Here is a 14,997-nt window from a genome sequence, read left to right as displayed (position 1 = left end):
CAAAGCTGCACGTATTTGGTGGAGTGCTACCAAGGTAGGTGTTGATGTATCGGCATTGAAGTGGCAAGAGTTCACTGATCTTTTCTATGACAAGTACTTCCCAGATGCACTTCGAGCTCGGAAGCTGACTGAGTTTTTAGAGTTTCGTCAAGGAGGTATTTGAAGTTCGAGGAGGGCTGTCTGTTTGCCCCATACATTGCCTCCAATGACAAAGACAAGGGTGCTCATTTCATTAGAGGCCTTCGAGCAGAGATCAGAAGGGCCATCAATATGTCTAAAGCGGTGACATTTAAAGAGATTGTGGCTAAAGCCTTGTTAGCCGAGCAAGATGAGAAAGATATTGCAAGAGAGAGACAGGTGAGGCAGCAGGCTATTGCTCAAAGGGGTCAGGGTTCGAGCCAAAGAGGAAAGGGCTATTTCAAGGGGAAAGGCAAGATAGAGCCGAGTCCTAAAGCACCGGCAGTTCCATTTGATCCAGAGAAACCGTTGTGTCCCAAGTGCAGCAGGCATCATAGGGGAGAGTGCAGATTTGGTACTCACACTTGCTACAGCTGTGGTACTGCAGGCCATATCGCCAAGGACTGTCCGAGAGGATCGAGTAAAGAGAAGGTGCAGGGTCGCATCTTCACCATGACGAAGGAAGATGATGGCAATAAGGAAGGTATGCTCGCCAGTGCAGGTACTTCGCTGGTCCTTCCTTTTATTTCGTTTCTTGAGGCTAAGAAGTTGTTGTTTAGAGGTTGTGATGGGTTTTTGGCTTCGATTGTTGATATGGATAGAATGGTTAAGTTGAATATTGATGATATTGATGTTGTGAGAGAGTTCCATGATGTATTTGAGGATGATGTGCCGGGTTTACCGCTGGACAGAGATGTAGAGTTTGTGATTGATCTAGTTCCGGGTACGGTTCCTATTTCTAAGGCTCCGTATAGAATGGCCCCTTCAGAGATGAAGGAGTTGAAGACTCAGTTGCAAGATCTATTGGATAAAGGTTTTATTCGGCCGAGTTCTTTTCCTTGGGGAGCTCCGGTTCTTTTCGTCAAGAAAAAAGATGGGTCTTTGCGGCTTTGCATTGATTGTAGAGAGATCAACAAAGTGACTATCAAGAATAAATATCCGTTGCCGCGAATAGACGATCTTTTTGACCAACTGCAGGGGGCTACAGTGTTTTCGAAGATTGATTTGCGATCTGGCTATTATCAGTTGAAGGTTAGGGAGTCTCATATCCCTAAGACGGCGTTCTGGACCAGGTATGATAATTATGAATTTCTTGTTATGTCATTCGGCCTGACTAATGCTCCTTCAGTATTAATGGATCTTATGAACCGGGTGTTCAAACCGTATTTGGATAGCTCTGTCATTGTTTTTATCGATGACATTTTGATTTATTCCAAGACCAGAGAGTTTCATGCAGAGCACCTCAGAGTTGTTCTTCAGTTGTTGAGAGAGAAGAGGTTGTATGCTAAGTTGAAGAAATGTGAGTTCTGGTTGGAGCAGATTTCTTTCTTAGGCCATGTTGTCTCGAAGGATGGTATAGCTGTTGATCCAGTGAAAATCGAGGGGATTCAGAAGTGGCCTATTCCTACCACTGTATCAGAGGTACGCAGTTTTCTTGGTTTGGCGGGTTATTATCGTCGTTTTATTGCAGACTTTTCCAAGATTTCCCAGCCGTTAACCAATTTGACGAGAAAGACTGTGAAGTTTGAGTGGTCCAATGAATTCCAAAGTGGATTTCAAGAATTGAAAGATAAGTTGACGACAGCTCCGGTACTTGCATTGCCTAGTGGTTCGGAGGATTTTGTTGTTTATACCGATGCGTCGAAGAAGGGTCTCGGTGCAGTGCTATGCTTCTCGTCAATTGAAAGACTATGAGAAGAATTATCCTACGCATGATCTGGAACTGGCAGCTGTGGTATTCGCCCTGAAAATCTGGAGACACTATTTATATAGCGAAAAGTGTGAAATTTTCACGGACCACAAGAGTTTGAAGTATTTGTTTTCTCAGAAAGAACTCAATATGCGTCAGAGACAGTGGTTAGAGCTTGTCAAAGACTATGATGTGACGATTAGTTATCACCCAGGGAAAGCGAATGTTGTAGCAGATGCATTGAGCCGTAAGTCGAGTTCTTCTTTGAGTTCGATGATTCAGCAGCCGTTGTTGTTAGACTTGCAAAGAGAGGAGATAGCTTTGGAAGTGCCGGGAACCATTGCTCGCTTTTCAGCGTTGGTCATTCGGGGCTACGTTGACGGACAGGATCCGTAGAGAGCAGGCCAATGATTTACAGTTGATAGAGATGAGAGCCAGAGCAGAAGAGAGAGGTAATTCAGAGTTTGAGATGAATAGAGATGGTTTGATGACATTCAGATGCCGTATATGTATTCCTGCTGGTGATGATATTCGGCGAGACGTCTTGACAGAGGCACATACCGCGCCATATTCGATACATCCAGGTAGCACCAAGATGTATCAGGATCTTCGTAGACTCTATTGGTGGCCAGGTATGAAGAAGGATATTGCCATATTTATTTCTCAGTGCCTAACTTGTCAGCAGTTGAAAATCGAACATCAGAGACCTGCTGGGACATTGCTGTCATTGCCGATTCCTCAATGGAAATGGGAGCATATTACGATGGACTTCGTGACTGGTCTTCCCAGAACGCAGAAAGGTTTTAACTCTATTTGGGTTATTGTTGATCGGTTGACCAAGTCAGCGCATTTTCTTCCAGTCAAGACGATGTATTCCATGAACCAATATGCCGAAGAGTACATAGCAGAGATTGTTAGACTTCATGGTGTTCCTGTGTCGATTGTGTATGATCGTGACCTTAGATTTACTTCAGACTTTTGGAAGAGTTTGCACAGAGCTATGGGTACACGATTAGCCTTCAATACAGCATATCACCCCCAGAGCGACGGTCAATCAGAAAGAGTTATTCAGATTTTAGAGGATATGCTCAGAGCTTGTACTATTGATTATCCTGGTAGCTGGGATTCCAAATTGCCTCTTGTTGAGTTCACGTACAATAATAGCTACCAAGCGATGATTGGAATGGCACCGTATGAAGCACTTTATGGCAGAAAGTGTAGATCTCCCTTGTATTGGGACGAGATTGGTGAGAGAAAGATGTTGGGTCCAGAGTTGGTCCAACAGACAGCTGATGTTGTTGCTGTTATTCGAGAGAGGATGAAGACAGCACAGTCAAGACAGGAGAGTTATGCTGATGTACGACATAGGACGTTGCAGTTTGAGGTTGGCGATCACGTGTTCTTTAAGATTGCACCTCTTAAAGGTGTGATGCGGTTTGGCAAAAAGGGAAAGTTGAGTCCAAGGTTTATAGGCCCATTTGAGATATTGGACAGAGTTGGTGATCGAGCTTACAGGTTAGCCTTACCACCAGATCTTGATAGAGTTCATAATGTTTTTCATGTCTCCATGCTCAGGAAGTATATTGCAAATCCTTCCCATGTTCTTCGCCACGAGCCATTGGATTTGACGCCGAATTTGGCGTACCAAGAGATTCCGATCCAGATTCTGGATCGCAAAATTAAAGTGTTGAGAAACAAAGAGATCGGCATTGTTAAAGTCCTTTGGAGGAATCATTTGATTGAAGAAGCCACGTGGGAACCAGAGGATGAAATGAAAGAGAAGTATCCTGAGTTCTTTGTGCAATGACGTCAATTTCGAGGACGAAATTCCTTTAAGGAGGGGAGATTGTAATAGCCAAGCCTGGTGAACGGTACGGTTTAAGATTTTGTATGTTTATTGACTATTTGGTTAAGATTGTATAATTTTGTTGTTAAGAGTTGCGATTTATGGTTTATAGTATTGTTGATATTAGATGATGTGGTTTTATTGTAGCGTTGTTGTGGTTTAATTCTTTGTAATTAGAATGTTGAGGCCAATTGTAGTGGTTAGATAAGGTATAGAGGTGCAACTTTCTTGTTGGGAGTGTTGCCGGATTATGAGGAGAAGCGACGTTGCGATTTTTAGATGCAAAGTTGGTTGTTGGCTACAGAGGAGAGTGCACCCGCACTCCATTTTCAATGCACCCGCGGTGACTGGAAAGAAAAGGCAGCGCACCCGCAATGAGAAAGGGAGCGCATCTGCGGTGGCATGGCAGACCCTTTAGTGCACCCGCGGTCAGTTTTGTAGTGCACCCGCGCTCATCACTTTGGATTTTCGGAAGTGTAACAGAATGCCTAGCGCACCCGCGGTGTATTTTGGAGCGCACCTGCGGTGCGTGAACAGTGTAAGCGTGTTTTCGAGATTTAAGTGTTATAAATGCAAGAGTTGGCTTCATTTCTCTCATTTCTCTCCTCATTCTCGATTTCTTCAGCTGAGGTGACCTAGGGTTCTCAATTTCTTCATTTTGTGCCTTTGATTCAAGCATTTTGCTGGGTATTGTAGTAAGATCAAGGTCATTGTTGGTTCTAATTATTTCTTGGATTTTGATGTTGGGAGATTATGAGTTTGTTGATGGTGTTGATTTTATGAATTTAATGGTATGGGTTTGTTGATGGTGTTGGTTTTATGGATTTATTGGTATGGGTTTGTGATTATTGAGATGTTGATGGTTCATTTTATGGTTTATTGTTGTAGGAAGTGTACCAAGAGATTAGAATAAAGGTTTCAATTGGTTGTAAGTGGAATTCATTTCCTTGTGCTCACATGATAATATATGTATTGTGTTTCAATGGTTTTAACATGTTATTCCCTTCCATTTGATTCATGCTATGTATTAATACACTTTGTTGAATATTAGAGGCATTTTATGTCTCATTTATGTCAAAGGAAATACAAGAGAAAGAGTATGCAAAGTGTTTGATTTAATGCCCGAAAGAGAGTTCAAATGATTTATTGGATTGATAGATACATAGTCAGAGATTGCATGCAATTAGTTGATCAACGACCATAGGCTTATATCCCAACAGAGTATCGATTTATATCGATGGGATATAGGTACAGAGACAGAGATACTATTTAGATATCAATCCATCAGAGAAAAGAGAAATACCATCGTTATTGTTATTCATGCTATGATATTTATGTTTCAGAGTCGATGGAATTTAATGTTTTCAAAGCCATGTTTTACAGAGTATGATATGTATCCATTGTTATGTAAGAGTTCCACTTGCTGAGTTTTATACTCATTTCAATTTTTCATGTGATGCAGATAAGAGAGACGAGTCTGGACGTTGATTGGGGCTGGGGTCATATGCATAAGAGAAGGAAGGAAGAAGACTATTTTGCTAGCATTTTGGACATGATCACAAAAATGATATTTTGTATTTTGTTGCATCATTTTATTGATCATGTATATACTTTTGATTATATATTGAAATGTATTTTAAATCCTTCTTTCTTTTAAGAAAATTTTAAATTCCGCTGCTATATTAAAACTGGTCAAGGGTGTTACATGAATGATCGTATTGTAGTTCCTAATATTTCAGATTTGAGGATGCATATTCTGCGTGATGCTCATTGCAGTAAATTCAGTGTATACCCTGGAAGTAAAAAGATGTACAATGACTTGAAGAAACAATTTTGGTGGAAAAGAATGAAATCTGACATAGCAGAATTTGTATCTTGTTGTTTGAATAGTCAACAAGTGAAAGCAGAAAAGAAGCAACCAGGAGGTCTTTTGCATAGCCTTAAGGTTCCAGAATGGAAGTGGGACCATATCACCGTGGACTTTGTCACGAAATTGCCGAGGTCGTCGAGGGGTTACGATTCAATTTGGGTTATCGTTGACAGATTAACCAAGTCTTCATGTTTCATTCCTTATCAGATGACATATAGGCATGATCAGATGGTCAGATTGTACATCAGAGAAGTTTTGAGATTGCATGGTGTGCCTAAGTTCATTGTATCAAATCGTGATCCTAGATTTTTTTCTCATTTTTGGCAGAGTTTAGAAGAGGCCCTTGGTACTCATTTGCATTTGAGTACAGCATATCATCCTCAGACAAACGGACAGTCAGAACGTAATATTCAGACATTAGAGGATATGCTGAGAGCTGTAGTGGTGGATTTTTGTAGTGGTTTGCAGGATTCGTTACCACGTGTCGAGTTTTCTTATAACAACAGTTATCAAGTGAGTATTGGAATGTCATCATTTGAAGCACTATATCGCAGGAAGTGTCGATCTCCTCTGTATTGGGACGATTTACCAGAAGCACAATTGTAGGACCTGATATGATAAGAGATATGACAGGGAATGTGAAATTGATTCAGAGTCGTATGTGAGCTGATCAGGATAGGCAGGCTAAGTATGCGAACATCAGGAGACGACCATTGATTTTTGAGAAAGGTGACAGAGTTTTTCTAAAATATCTCCTTTCCGTGGTACAGTTAGATTTGGAAAGAAAGGAAAATTATCACCGAGATTTGTAGGTCCGTATGAGATTTTGGAACGTGTTGGTGATTTGGCTTATAGATTAGATCTTCCTCCAGCATTATCAGGTGTTCATGATGTTTTTCATGTGTCTATGTTGAGGAAATATCATCCAGATCCTTCTCATGTACTTCCACCCAACGAGGTTGAGTTAGATCAGACTTTGAGCTATATTGAGAGACCGATTCGGATTTTAGACAGAAAAGATAAGCAACTCAGAAATAAATTGATACCGTTGATTAAAGTACAGTGGAATAGACATGGTGTCGAGGAGGCAACTTGGGAATTAGAAGGCAAAATGAGACAGAAATATCCAGAGTTATTCAAATGAAGTATGCTTCTATTCTCGGTTTTATTTTCAGTATTGATCATTACATCGTGGACTTGAAATTGATGATTTGATTTCGAGGACGAAATCTATTTTTAAAGGGGAGGAATTGTAATGCCCGAAATATTTTTTTTTAAAAAAAAATTACTATTCATCGGGTTACTATTCAATGCCTAGGCGCTAGAATAGTAGCGCCTAGGCGCTAGAGTTGCGCAAACTTGGCGCTGAGGCACTGAAAAGTAGCGCCACGCGAAAATTGACTATATAAGCTCACCTTCACCTCCTCCAATCATTTCTCCTCCTTCTCCTCCACCGAAACCCTCTTTCCTTCCATTTTCTACATTTATTTCTTCAATCTATGGGTGATTTGTTCAAGAAAATTATGAAATGAAGTTAGATTTGTGATCCTCTCATCACGGGCTTCACGAGGATGTAGGTATTTCCCATTTTTATTCAAGTTTGGAAATGGGTTGAAGTTTAGAATTGATATTTTAGTTGATATTTGAGATATTAAGATGTTGAAGATGTATTTGAGTTGGTTTGAATTTAAAATGGATATGAGCATGTTTTCTTATTTATGTGCAAAGAACGATTTTTATACCTTCTGTATTTCGAGTATATGGGACAGTTGTGTTTGGACTTTGGAGTTATGGTCTTCATCAAACCTGTAGACAATCAAGTTAGCTTCGATTGGGTTCAAGAATCACTCAGTTCCATGAAGAAATGAGAGAGATATGCTACATTTACTAAACCTGGTCTAGAATCCCGAGTTTGTGTACATGCCTTTTATTTATTCGAATTATGGGATTTATTTGTTGGGATTCTGGATTTGATATTCAAATTAAAGTTGTAGAACATTGTCTTGTCTTTGAAATGATATAAAATGGGCTTGATTCCATTGAGTATTTAGGGAGTTATGCTCGAAATACTAAACTATGCCAGATTTGTACTGATGCAGAATTTCGAAAATTATGTTGTATGTTTTAGATTATGAACGACTGGGTAAATTACTTTGTTTGACAAAAGTTTGTTAAGAAGAATTGTTGGGCTTCGAGTTTTCTTGCATATCCAATTTGCGGATTTTGATTTGAAGAAGTATTGAATTAATTATGAATTTTTTACATAAATTGCTCTGTTTTGATAAATGATCCGAGTTCTTGAGTTATAGTAGATTTCAGAGGTTCAAGACTTCTCAACTACACATTTCGATCTTCTTATGGTAATATTTGAAAGGTATGTTACGGTCGGTAACAAACGAGGTAAAAGTATCACTTTTATTTTAAATTGAAAATTCGATGGCTTGATGAATTACTTGTGATTTGTTTATGATTGATCTTTTGAGATGATCTTATTATGATATTGACTTGATGAGATTGTAATGCATCATTGCATTGCATATTGAGCCTCTTTTTGTTTCAGATTTGATATGGTGGAGGTCGCCTTGATTTATTGATTTGTTGGACGTATGGGGCTATAGTTGAGTTGGCATAGTGTATGCGGAGGTCGCTGCTATGGCCTGAACACTCTCTATAGGCGCACCATAGTCCTGGGATTGTAGAACACAGCACCCCACCTCGAGCGGATGAGTCGGTGGATGTTGCTGGGGGATTCTCTTTCCTTGGGTACCCTATGACCAGATGATTCACTTGATCTTGAGATTTATTGATAGCCCACAGCTTCTGATCATGCATTGCATTATATTACATCTTTATGAATTTATATGAACTATTTTGAAAATTAAATTCTCATATGTTATTGATTGTATCATACTGGGTTTATATTCACCGGCACGTCGGCTACCTCTTGTTTTTATGTGCTTGACGGTAGGTGAGGCGAGGCTTGGGATGCCAAAGTCCAGCTCCAGGCGAGGAGATACGAGTTAGAGTGGGATTCTCGGGTCTTATAAGCTATTTTATGATGTTGGGCTTAATTTGGCTTACAAGTTTATTTTGGCATGTTAAAATTTATATTTCAAACATTTGTGAGCTTTAAATTATTTTGACGATATTTATGTGGATTTGTGAACCACAAATTATGTATTTTACTCAATCATTTGGTTTGTTACAATTATAATTATTAGTATTAGATATCGGACCCGGGGCCCCACAACTTTGATTTATACAACTCTTTTTACAAACCCACTCTAGAAGGGCAGCACCTCACAATCAGCATATTATTTAATGTCTCATATTCAAAAACTACAAACACAATATTTTACGTCTTTGTGTAAAGACTCACTCAACTAATATTTGAAGTTCAATTCTCTTCAATATGTGTGAGTGATTGTGTGTGAGGAATTTATCCTTTACAGTGTACATCTCAAATGTATCCTCACACAAGGGCTTGTGCTCTCAACTAGCTGATATATTCATTCTAACTGCCCATGCTTTGAATCCTCTTCAAAAGCTCTTGTTTGATCTTCAAGATGTTGTATTTATAAGCCCCAACAATGATATATACGTTAGACACAAGAATATGACCGTTTGAAAAGTTTCTGTACTGTTTCTGAAATTGAAACTGTCAAATTCGCCTTGCTTGACATTTTCATGACTGGTCCACTCAATGGTCATTCAGTTCAACTGGTCAACAGCTGGATCAGTTTAGTTCAGCTGGTTCAGTTCAACTGGTTTGGTTCAGTTTCAGCTGGTCTGGTTCAGTTCAACTGGTTCAATTTCAGTTGGTCAGCAGCTGGTTCAGTTCAGTTGGTCAGCAGCTTTTTCAGTTCAGTTCAGCTGGTGTGCTGAAATCATCCTAGCTGATTTTTGTTTGTGCAGAACTAGTAGCTTCATTGTCATTTATTAGCATCTTAAGCTTCGATTCAAACTTTGACTTCTGAATATGATTTGTAGATCATCGTCTCATCTTTCCAACGCATACCAAATCGTTTCATTCTAATAACCGAGCTGAGAGATATTACCAAAAAACTGCAACTGCTAATACCCAACTAATTGCTGTTTTCGTGCAATCAGTTCGGTAATTCAGCGATCAGTTATACCTTGATAACAACCGATTTTACCCAACTGACGTGAAATACAACTTGTTCCAAATTGTGTTTTCTGATCGGAGCGTTGGCGGATTGTCATTTAATTCATCCAGTTGAGAGATATCATCAAAATACCATAACTTGCCAGAGATCCAGTTTGTGCAGAACTTTGTTTCAGTTTGCTTATTGTTTTAATAACTTCAAAATTGAGTAAATATGTTAGAAACACAACAACAAGTTTTGTTAACATCAAAATCAAGATCACGAACATTAAATGTTCCAACACGTATACTACTAGAATTTTATTTCCTTTGTAAGCTCACTTTCGAAAATTTTATCTTTATGCATGCATGCAATAGTATCTGAAAATTTCACATTTTAAAATAAAAGTAATCAACTAACATATGAAAATACTGCAGTTTAAAAATAGACAATTCATCAACCCTCGACAGACGTTTTAAAATGAAACAAATACGAAACGTGTGAAGTTCTTGATAACCATCAACATAATAAAAAGAATGAATATGAAAATATCCATCCACTCCTAACTCAAAACATCATGTGCGGAAAATATGATCCTCGGGTTCGCGTGCGCACAACCAACTCTTCCTAATCAGTCTTCGGCACCTCCAATCCCCTAACCAATATGCTCATCTGCATCATTCACACCTAGTGATTTTAAAGTCTCAACACACATGTAACATTATAGCAAATACATATACATAGCAGACAACAGTGAAAAGTACCGTAATAAAAAAATTACTTCATGATCTTTAAAGCGTAAATGTAAACATAATAAATCATACGTTTCAAAGCATGTCTCAACATATCATCATATACGTTTTCATTTCTTTTAATTGAATTTCGTTCATTAGTTGTGACTTTCGTATCAGCTCTATTCAATGGATCTATCTACGTATAACCGTGGAACCCGGTGGAGGGGACATCAGCGATAGTATTACCCACCCACTGAGCATTGGCCTTACAGCTCATTGTGTATATATATATATATATATATATATATATATTAGTCACAACCAACTCCCTTCCTTCAAAACGTGTCATCATTTTCATCACTTATAAAAACATGCATATACGTAATTTTTCCTTAAAATCAAGCATGCAACGTATTTTTCATAGTTTCATAAAAAGTCATATACATGATAATATAAAAATCTAAAACATGTCAAATTATGTTTAGGGCGCTGTCAGGACTAAAACTCGACTCGGGTGCAAAATGACCATTTTGCCCTGGAAACCCTAATTTTGATCATTTTACCCCCGGACCTCAGAATTTCGACCCGAAGCCTACAAAACACCTTAAAACAGATCAAAACATAATAATAAGCATTTCTTAGACATACACTCGAGCCCGTTTCAAAACTTAAACGATTTGTTTTAAAACTTGGACCGGGGTCCCGGTTTTAACCCGAATCAACCCGAAACTTAACCAAATCTTTCCAAACTTAAACCATGATTTGAACCTACTCGACCAGCCCCTAAACCACTTGTTCCAGACCCCTTAGGACATATGAACCACGTTTGAAAGTTGCTGGAAATTTCCAGCGCACAAACCACGAAACCCTAGATGCGTCCATACCCAAGTTTGATCGTTTCTAGACCTAACCATCAAGGATCAGACCTGAACCGACTCTCCCTAGCCCTCTCTGGACTGACCTGGACCAACCTAACCCAATCCCTAAGCCCGATGCACGCCATAAGGCGCACATACCCGAGATCCCACAAGAAGGCACAACCCAAGACCAACCTTCCCTTTCATGCTCGACCAGCATTGTGATAAAGTCCAGCAGCGTTTGAGCCATCCTAGGCCACGTCTCAGACCCACCAAGGTCTGGTCCAGGCCTTGGATTGGCCCTTGCACCACAGGCTCAGTCACATCAGCTGCACTCCCTTGAACAGAACCATACACTCAAGGAACTCGATCGGCCCTCTAAAAATCTTGCACCCTAACCGACTCCAGCACTTAGGACCTCTAACCGCACCAAAGTCAAAAAAACGTGAGTTATGCAAAAGATATAAGCAGGTACATGTCAAAACCCTTATCAAAACGTTACTACATGGCTAGTCGAATAATTATCATGAAAACAAACCCACAACCACATGTATATAACGTGAATGATGAGAAAAAGAGGTACAAGGCGTGCCTTAGCATTTATGTGCTAAAAAACATGAAGATTCTTGTGTAGAACGCGCACTGGAGAGGCGGGGATGAGTTTTTCTTTGAAAGCTATGGAGGAATTTGAGACTTGCTTCTGAAGAAAAATTTCAAAAAGGCTGCTGCAGCAAAGGAGAGGGGCGGCCGAATTTAGGTGTAGGGTTATGGTTTGATGGTGTAGGGTTTAAGTAGAAAATTCATGCATAAATGGGCGCTAATTAAAAATTAAATGAATTTAAAAGGGTTTTGGGCCCACTAAGCACTAAAATAAACCCGTCAAGCACAAACACCCTCCCGAAAAAAAATTCCGTTTAGGTACGTTTTTGAAAATATTGCCCGCACACTCAAAAAGTCTTCTGAATTGTTAAAATTTGCTACATGCTAAGAAAATAACCCGACGTGTAAAAATACCCAACCAAGACCCATTTCCTAAAATCATACTTAATGATAAACATAAAAAATTGTACATTAATTAAATTTTTTATAATATAAATTTATTGTTTTTGTTTTATTAAATGTTTAAATATTATATGTTTTATAATAAATTGTATGAAATATAAGTTGTTGTGTAATTATAAGTTTTTACTATTTTCACAGGTTCGATAAAACAAGAATAACATTGCCGTTGCAAATGAGATTAAGAGGATTCTCGGACCTGTAGAAAGTTGATGTTAATATCTACAATATTGGTGGCAAGCATGAGATAAAAATTCTCTCACAATTGGGATCAAATTAAGCAACAAATAAAGTTACCAAATGAGTGACAATTTTACCATGCTCTAGTATTTTGACCATATCTCTCAAATTACTTGGTCAAATGGTTAAAAAAAATACCACAATTCAAACAACTCAATTATCTACATGTTTTGTTTTATGTGATGTGTATGATGACATAATTTCTTGGAACACCAATAAAGAATTATATGTAAAAAAATAATATTTTATTTGTGGTTTTCTCTCCAAATTTTGCTATAAATAGGGGTGTATTATAATGTATTGAGATATCCCGCATTCTATGAATAAACCTTTGAGTTCATAATATTTCTTTCTCTTTTTTCCTTTATTTCTTCATTTAAATATAATTAGCATGTTAATTTCATATTCAAAGTTTTATATTTTAAATAATGAATAGCTAACTTTCCAAAGTTGAGATGAAAAGGTGAAGATCTTGGTATGATAATAAAGTTATTAAAAAGTAATCATCTATGTTTTATATTATTTAATCATTATTTATTGTTTATGTTATATTTATTTCTTTAAGCATTATTATACCCTACTTATAAGTGAGAGTTTTGATTTATTGTTGTTATATGTTACACTAAATTTTTGGAACCATTTAAATGTTAGTTTGGTATTACCAACCATTTAAAGTGGATACCTTGATTTATTATATATGAATATATCATAATATTAATTTTTTGGTACCATTTAAATGTTAGTTTGGTATTACTAACCAGTTAAAGTAGGAACCTTGATTTAGTGTTTAAATATATATATATATATATATATATATATATATATATATCGCACAATAAATACTTAACAACATTTATAAGTTTTGGTATATATTATATACTTATAAGATAATTATATAAAATATAATATAAATATGATTATTTAATATATTGGAACCATTTTATTAAGTGGATTTCAATGATGTTCATTAATGTTAACTTTATTAAAATACCAATAGTGGATCCTCTAATATCAACTACTTTAATTAAAATTTGAACAATTAAAAATTATCAATTAAAAATTCAAACAGTTAAGAGAAAAACAAAAAACAAAACAAAAGGACATTGTAGTGGACTTGTAATTATCTTAGCTTCCCTGTGGATACAATATTCGGAATCACGGATTTATACTAGTTGTGGACAACATGCTCTCGGAGTACAACAAAAAAGTCGCATCAAGTTTTTGGCGCCATTGCCGGAAAGTATAATTTAATTTTAAGTCTATTTAATTTTATTTATAGTTTATTTTTCTTTCTTTGAATTTTTATTTCTTTTGTATGTTTTTTTTCTTCTTTTGCATTTGCATGAGCATTTGGTCACGTACACTTAATGGTCGACTCAATCGAAATAACCCTTTATTTTCACAAAACATGGCGGAAGAACCCATGTGGAGACCCGGACGCTAATCATATTCTTAATCATCATTGGGACAATTCAATTCATTATAATAAACATGGTCTAGTCTTTTTATTTTATTTTTAAATGCGGAATGTAATGGAATTCAATCTACTATACATATCAGTATAAAGGTACAAGTCTTGTACAACAAGCATCAAACTCAAACTAAGGTTCAACAACTAAATGTCAAGTGTTGAATCCTATCTACAGCAACGTCAAAGTCCGTAGTCTCCACTCTAATCACGATCACTTATCATCTCCTCGACCCTGATCCTCTCCCACCTGTTGCCATGCACACATACAAACACGACAACAGCCGGATAACTCCGGTGAGAATAAAATCCCAGTATAAATCAACGAAACATGCGATCATATAAACAATGTAAAAGCATGTAACAAATGTCAATAATATGTATCAAATCTGAAAACATAATCAATATAAAACTGTCAATCAGACTCGTGACTCTACGTCTCAAACTAGACTCATTCCTAGTCAAGGGATCCCGGTTTCCAGACGTTGGCATTCCTATATCGAATTTCAATAATAGAAGAAACTCCAATTCTATTCAATCGATATAACCAAACATCCGGTGTCTTGACCTGTCCGTCACAGACTTTGGCACTTTCGCCAACTCACTGTCTTGTGACAATGTGCAATGTGCCAGTGACGATTCCATCACTATCGGCACTTATGTCACAAGATCACTCGTCTAATACATGCTTTCTATAAATCAATAGAACAAGCATATCAATTCAAATAAATGCACACAATAACAATAAGTATGTGATTTAGGGAAACTCAAGTATATCACACTCGAGTCGTTCTCCCGGTACCACATTGACTTATACCTTTCTTTAATCGCAGTTCTGACAACATTCAAGTCTGGAATTCAAAGTATGTCAACACTCAATCTGACAAGGACAATATCAAAATGTACAATATCAATATACTGCTCAAATCAATACCAAATCTGAACAATCT

Source organism: Primulina tabacum, chromosome 17 (genome assembly GCF_025594145.1).
Source record: "Primulina tabacum isolate GXHZ01 chromosome 17, ASM2559414v2, whole genome shotgun sequence".
Lineage (NCBI taxonomy): Eukaryota > Viridiplantae > Streptophyta > Magnoliopsida > Lamiales > Gesneriaceae > Primulina > Primulina tabacum.
Note: the sequence above shows the minus strand (reverse complement) of the source record.